The sequence below is a fragment of the Monodon monoceros genome, unplaced genomic scaffold, assembly GCF_005190385.1.
Source record: "Monodon monoceros isolate NGI ecotype Baffin Bay Population unplaced genomic scaffold, NGI_Narwhal_1 Super_Scaffold_13, whole genome shotgun sequence".
Lineage (NCBI taxonomy): Eukaryota > Metazoa > Chordata > Mammalia > Artiodactyla > Monodontidae > Monodon > Monodon monoceros.
Genome location: NW_021703769.1, coordinates 27,172,370 through 27,178,369, shown reverse-complemented (window position 1 = coordinate 27,178,369; position 6,000 = coordinate 27,172,370).

The window sequence follows — 6,000 nt, the reverse complement described above, 5'->3', positions numbered from 1 at the left end:
TCTCTCTCACACATACACACACTCACCTTAACCTCTCTCTCACACTCAGATTCATTCTCTGTCTCCGCCTGTTTCTCTCACGTGTACTCACCCATACACACACACACACACACACACACACACACGGGTCTTTTGCTAACTCCTAAGCCAGGGCATGGTCTCACCTCCAGCCTCAGGCAGAGAACTGGGCCCTGGGGACTCAAAAGGTGAGATTCCCACAGTGGCCAACCAGGAGTTGATTGGGGGCCCAGGTGGGAAATGTCATCATGAGCATCCCAGAGACTCTGCCAGGTCATGGCTTCTTGGGGAGGGGCGTCCCTGCTGGGGAAGGCCCTAGCCTGGGGCTCCCAGTCAAGGGGGCACTGTGCAACAGGAGCAAGAAGGTGCTCCCCACAGCCTGGCAGTGAGGACTCCTTCCTTGGCCTCTACAAAGGGGGCTCCAGTGTTGCTGCATGGGGGCCCTGAACTGAATTTGATGTCTGAGGTTCTCACAGGTTCTCCCACGGCTTAGGGCAGGAGATTGTGTCTCCCATTCCCACCCCTGCACTGCCATCCATCCCACCTCCACACCCTTGCTTATGCCATGCCCCCTGCCAGGGGTGCCCTCCTCTGTCTCCCCATTCTCCTACCACCAGTAAAGCTCTGAGAGCAAAGACAGTGACATCCTTGTCTGCCATCACATCCCCAGAACCAAGCACAGTGCCTGGCACAAAGTAGGTGTGCAATAAATACCTGTGGAATAAAATCCTTGCCTCCTGCTGGAGGCCTCCCCTCCCCTCACCACGGACAAAGTTATCTCATTGGACCTTCTCCACTGCCCAGTGAGGCAGACACATTCATACCCACTTCAGGGAGGAGAAAACTGAGACCAGGAGGGGATGCAGCTTACTGAAGATCATACAATGGATAGCAACATAAGCAGGACTCACATCTAGACCTTGGGGTCCCCAGCTGTGTCCTCACAAGCCCACAACCGCCCCGGCCATCAGCTCTCAAGTGTGAAACTGATGTTGTCTACGCAGCTGCATGGGGTTCCTGACATCAAAGTCCAGCTGACAGATGAAAGTGACGGTGGGGTTGGGGAGATGGGATGGGATTCCAGAGGTAGGTTAGAAGTGGGACCAACAGCACCAGTTGATGGACAAGAAGCAGGGGTGAGATGGGAGGAGGCAAGGAGGTCCCTCCTTGGTACTGGGCCTGAGCAGTGGCTTGAAGGACAGCCCTTTACTGAGTCCAAGAGAATTGCAGAAGGAACAGGTGTGGCACATTGATGGGCAGCCAAATATCAGTGTCTAGAGCTCAGGGGAGAGCCTGGATCTACATCTTAGATCTGTTTTTTTTTTTTGGCAATGCTGTGCGGCTTGCGGGATCTTAGTTCCCTGACCAGGGATTGAATCTGTGCCCTCGGCAGTGAAAGCATGTAGTCCTAACCACTGGACCACGAGGGAATCGCCTACATCTTAGATCTACATTTAAGAGTCATCAGGGGGCTTCCCTGGTGGCACAGTGGTTGAGAGTTCGTGCCCCGGTCCAGGAGGATCCCACATGCCGCGGAGCGCCTGGGCCCGTGAGCCATGGCTGCTGAGCCTGCGCGTCCGGAGCCTGTGCTCCGCAACGGGAGAGGCCACAGCGGTGAGAGGCCCGCGTACCGAAAAAAAAAAAAAAAGAGTCATCAGGGCACGAGTGGACTAAAGTCACAGGGCAGGGTGACACCACCTGGGAGTGAGCCCACAGAGGAGAGAAGATGGCAGAGTTACCAAGAGAGCAATCAACGATGGCAAGAGTGAGGTTTGTTTGCCCCAAGACTGAGGGCTTCTCCAGCCCTCCCAGGACCTACGCAGAGCTGGGTTCTCCTTCAGTGGGATGGAGTTTCACCCAAGGATCAGGAAGGGAAAGCAGAGGATCTCTGGACGTGCACTGGGGGCAGACTCTGCACAGAATGAAAAATGACCCGCTGGAAATGTTTAAGTAATATTTGGTGGAATACTACCCAGCAATAAAAAGAAACAGACTGCTGATACATGCAATAACATGGAAGAATCTCAGAGACATAAAATGAGGAAAGAGGCCAGGCACAAAAGAGTACATGCTGGCTGATTTCACTTCTATGACAGTCTAGAAAAGGAAAAACCAAACAACAGTGACAAATCAGACTAGTGGCGGCCTGGGGCCAGGAGGTGGGAGTGACAGGTGAGGGGCACAGGGGAGTTTTAGGGTGATAGAAATGTTCTGCATCCTGATTCGGTGGTGGTTACACAGGGTGCACATTGTCAAAAGTCATGGAAAGATACATTTTAAATGGATAACACGGGTACCCTTGATTTTATATTAATTATATCCTGATACAGTTGATATAAAAAGTCTGCACCATTCTCTCAACCTTGAGAATTAATGATTGCTTACAAGATGGACTGCGTTCTTTCTGGTAATAGAGGGTGCCTTCTCCTAGATGGCTCACAGGGCCCAACACTGAGGTTCATTTAGGGATTTGCTCAACTTATTTCTAGGAATGAAGGGTGCTGACAAGGGAAGGCAGGCTGCTGTTTACTGAGCACATACTATGGGCAGCACTGAGCTCTAGTCCTCGGTAACTCACTTCCCCCAATACCCAATAAAGTGAGTGCTCTTATTGTCCCCACTTTACAGAAAAGGAAAAAGGTGGAGGGAGAGGGGTCTTGCTCAACATCACACAGCTGGTGGGCGGGGGAAGCAGTACTTGAACTCAGCCTGGCTCCAGAGCCGGCATTCCCTACCCTACGCCATGTGGGAGAGGGTGCTTGGGCCACTATTCAGTGGTTCCCTCTTTTCTGGCCTCAGATGCTCCCCACCCCTTCCACAAAAGCCTAGGAGGGGCACAGGCGCACCCTCCTTAGAAGGCAGTTTGATGCTGTCACCTAGGGGTGAATGAAGGGGACCGAAGGGGCTCCAGTCTATCCGAGGGAGCTTGTGGATGTGTTTCTCCCACACCTGCAGCCAGCTTGTTTCATTTCCTGGCTGGTGACCTGGGGCAAGTGCCTCTACCTGCCAGGCCTCTGTGTGTTCATGTGTAAAATGAGAATCAAAATATGATTTCTCCTTAATGGTCACAGTTTTCTTTTGGTGATGAAAATGCTTTGGAACCACATAGAGGTGGTTGTGCAACATTGTGAATGTACTAAATGCCACTGAATTGTACACTTTAAATGATTAATTTTATGTTATGTGAATTTCACCTCAATAAAAAAAAAAGGGAAAAAAGAGATAATGTGTGCAGATATAAACGGACATACACAGTAAGAAAAAACCTGCCTGTCTAAAAGTTGTAGTGCGGATTAAAAGAGCAGTAAATATCAAGCACCTAGGATAGTACCTGACCCACATTACAATGCGTCTTTAGTTCCATTGAAAGTTAGAGCCCCGATTGTTGCCAGGCGGCCATCCTTGCTGAACAGCCAGCTGCACCAGCCTCCTCCTGGGCTCCCTACTTCAGCCCTTGCTGCCCCACCTCCCCTTCTTTTCTCCAGTAGCAGCCAGAGGGATGGGGGAATCCTGTTAAAACCCAAGTCAGGTTGCGCACTCCTCTGCTCAAAACTCTCCACAATCTCCCCGTGTCACATGAGAAATAGCTAAAGTACCTACAGGAGACTTCGAGGCCCTACATGACCTGCCCCTGATGCCACCCCGTCTGCCCTCATCTTCTATCACCCCCTTATTCACTACCTCTAGCCACGCTGGCCTCCTTGTCTTTCACCACCCCCCGCCGTGCCAGGCATGCTCCTGCCCCAGGGCTTTGCACCGGCTATTCCCTCTGCCTGGACTACTCTTCCCCCAGATTCACATAGCTGCTGCCTCACCTCCTTCAGTTCAAACGTCACTTCCTCAGAGAGGCTCTCCCTGACTACCCTCATAAAACAGCTCTGCTCCCTTCACAGGTTTTACAGTCTGACGTGATACTGTACATGGATTAGTTTTCTGTGTTTAGTTCATCTCCTCATGAGATTGGAGGTTCCTTGAAGAGGACCTCAGTGTCTCTTCAGAGGGACTTCGTTTCTTGCTAGGAGCCCAGCCTGGCACATGGTGAGCCCTCCATAGGTATTTGTTGAATGAATGAATGAATGAATGAATGCCCTAGACAGTGCCCATCTGGTCACTCAGCTGAGCTCAGAGGGTGTGAGCCACCAAGGGCAGGGACCCTGAGCTCACCTCAGCAGCCCCAGCATAGCCTAGCGCAAGAGTGAAGGGGCATCTGTTGAGGGAACGCCTCTGCCCAGTCCTGGGTCCTGCCGCTTGTGGGACTCCAGACGTGGAGTGACAGGGGTCCAGAACCCTGGGCCAAGGGCCTGGCCTATCCCCAGCTCACCCCCAGCTCTCTCCCCTGAGACTCCAGACTCTGCTTCCTCCCTTGCAGCTGTACCTTCCGCCTCCCAGCCTCTTCCTTTCCTCCTCATCTGGGCCCTAGCTACATCTCCTCAGGCCTTTATCTTCCCCTCAGCTGCTCTGGAGGGACAGAGGCCCTCCCTCCATCCTTTCCTTCCCTGCCTCCCTGGCCTGGGCCCTAAAGCCTCCCCCTCAGGCTCAGTGCCCCACCCAGCCTCCCTCCTCACCTCCAGCCACTTCCAGGGGGCATAGCAGGGAACAAGGCCAGGCAGGAGTGGCCAGAGGAGCCTCAGGTCCCTCCAAATGCCTCTGAGCCTCCAACTTCCTGTGTGGTCTCTCCACTCAAAGGCCAGCTCAGGAACTAGGCTGTCTGTGCTCCAGTCCCCACTCTGTCACTTGTTAGCTGTGTAGTTTTAGGCAAGTCATTTAACCTCTCTGTGCCTCAGTTTCCTCAGCTGAAAAGTGGGGGTCAAGACACCACCTACTTCAAGTGTTCGGGAAGAGTAAAATAAAGCACGTCAAGCACTTGGAGGGCTTGACACAGTGAGTTTGTCTTAACACAAGGGTGCAATGCCACAGCGTGGAAGGGCTTTGTGAACTGCAAAGCCCTAAACGACCCTTGGCTGTGTATTTGTGCCATGTTTCTGACCTAACGGACCCAAAATTCTGAGGAAGAACCTTCCAGTGGCCCCTAGTCTATCTCAGATGTTCTCTACTGTCATTATCCTTATCAGTACATGATCAATAACCTCCTCAGGTTTCAGAAAGGCCACAGTCAAGGGTCTGTCTCCTTTATACAGGGTTACGGTTCTAGGGAACATTCTAGAATAGCACCCCTCCAGCTAAGCCCACTGTCCCCAGAGGCCTCACAATAATCCAAAACAGGGAAGAGTCATTATTATTCCATTTTACAGATCTGGAAGCTAGAGCCCAGAGAGCTTCAGGCTGCTTGACTCTAAAGCCCAGGCTCCATCGCTGTCCCCAGCAGACTGACTGGAGTCCCTGCCCAGTGGTCCACACCTGTGCCCACCTGAGCTCCTTGAGGACTCCTCTGAGCTCCCCCAACACTCCTGCTCAGCAACTCCTCCCTCCAGTTTTCCCCAGGCACTGGCCTGTCCTTCCAGGATCTTTCTGATGCCAGTCAGCCTGGGAACGGCCAACACCAGATCAACTGCTCTTTCCCTCCTGATTCCAGAACGAGAGAAGCTGGTGTCACTGAGAGCCTGGGGGCCCTGGGCCTAGATTTGTTTGCAAACATTACCAACAGCCACCACATGGAAGGGGCTCTTCTTCCCATCTTGCACTGTGGCTCAGGGAAGTTAAGTGAGCAACTTGCCTGAGGTCACATTTCTAGAGAGGGCATGAGCCAGAGTTGAAACTCAGGTCTCTCTGACTCCAAAAGGCTGGATGTTGGCCTTCAAAGAGTTCAGTGACATTGGGTGACTTCTTTCCCAACCCTAGCCCTCAGTTTCCTCATCTCGTAAATGGACATAGTAACATGTCATTTGCTGAGTTGTGAGAATTAAATTTGAAGAGTTTATAAAGTGCCCAGAACAGCACTGGGTACATGAGTGTGGCATCGCTGAAGGACCGGGAGCTCTGAGGTCAGGCTGACCTAAGGTCAAGTCCCAGCTTCATCACTTT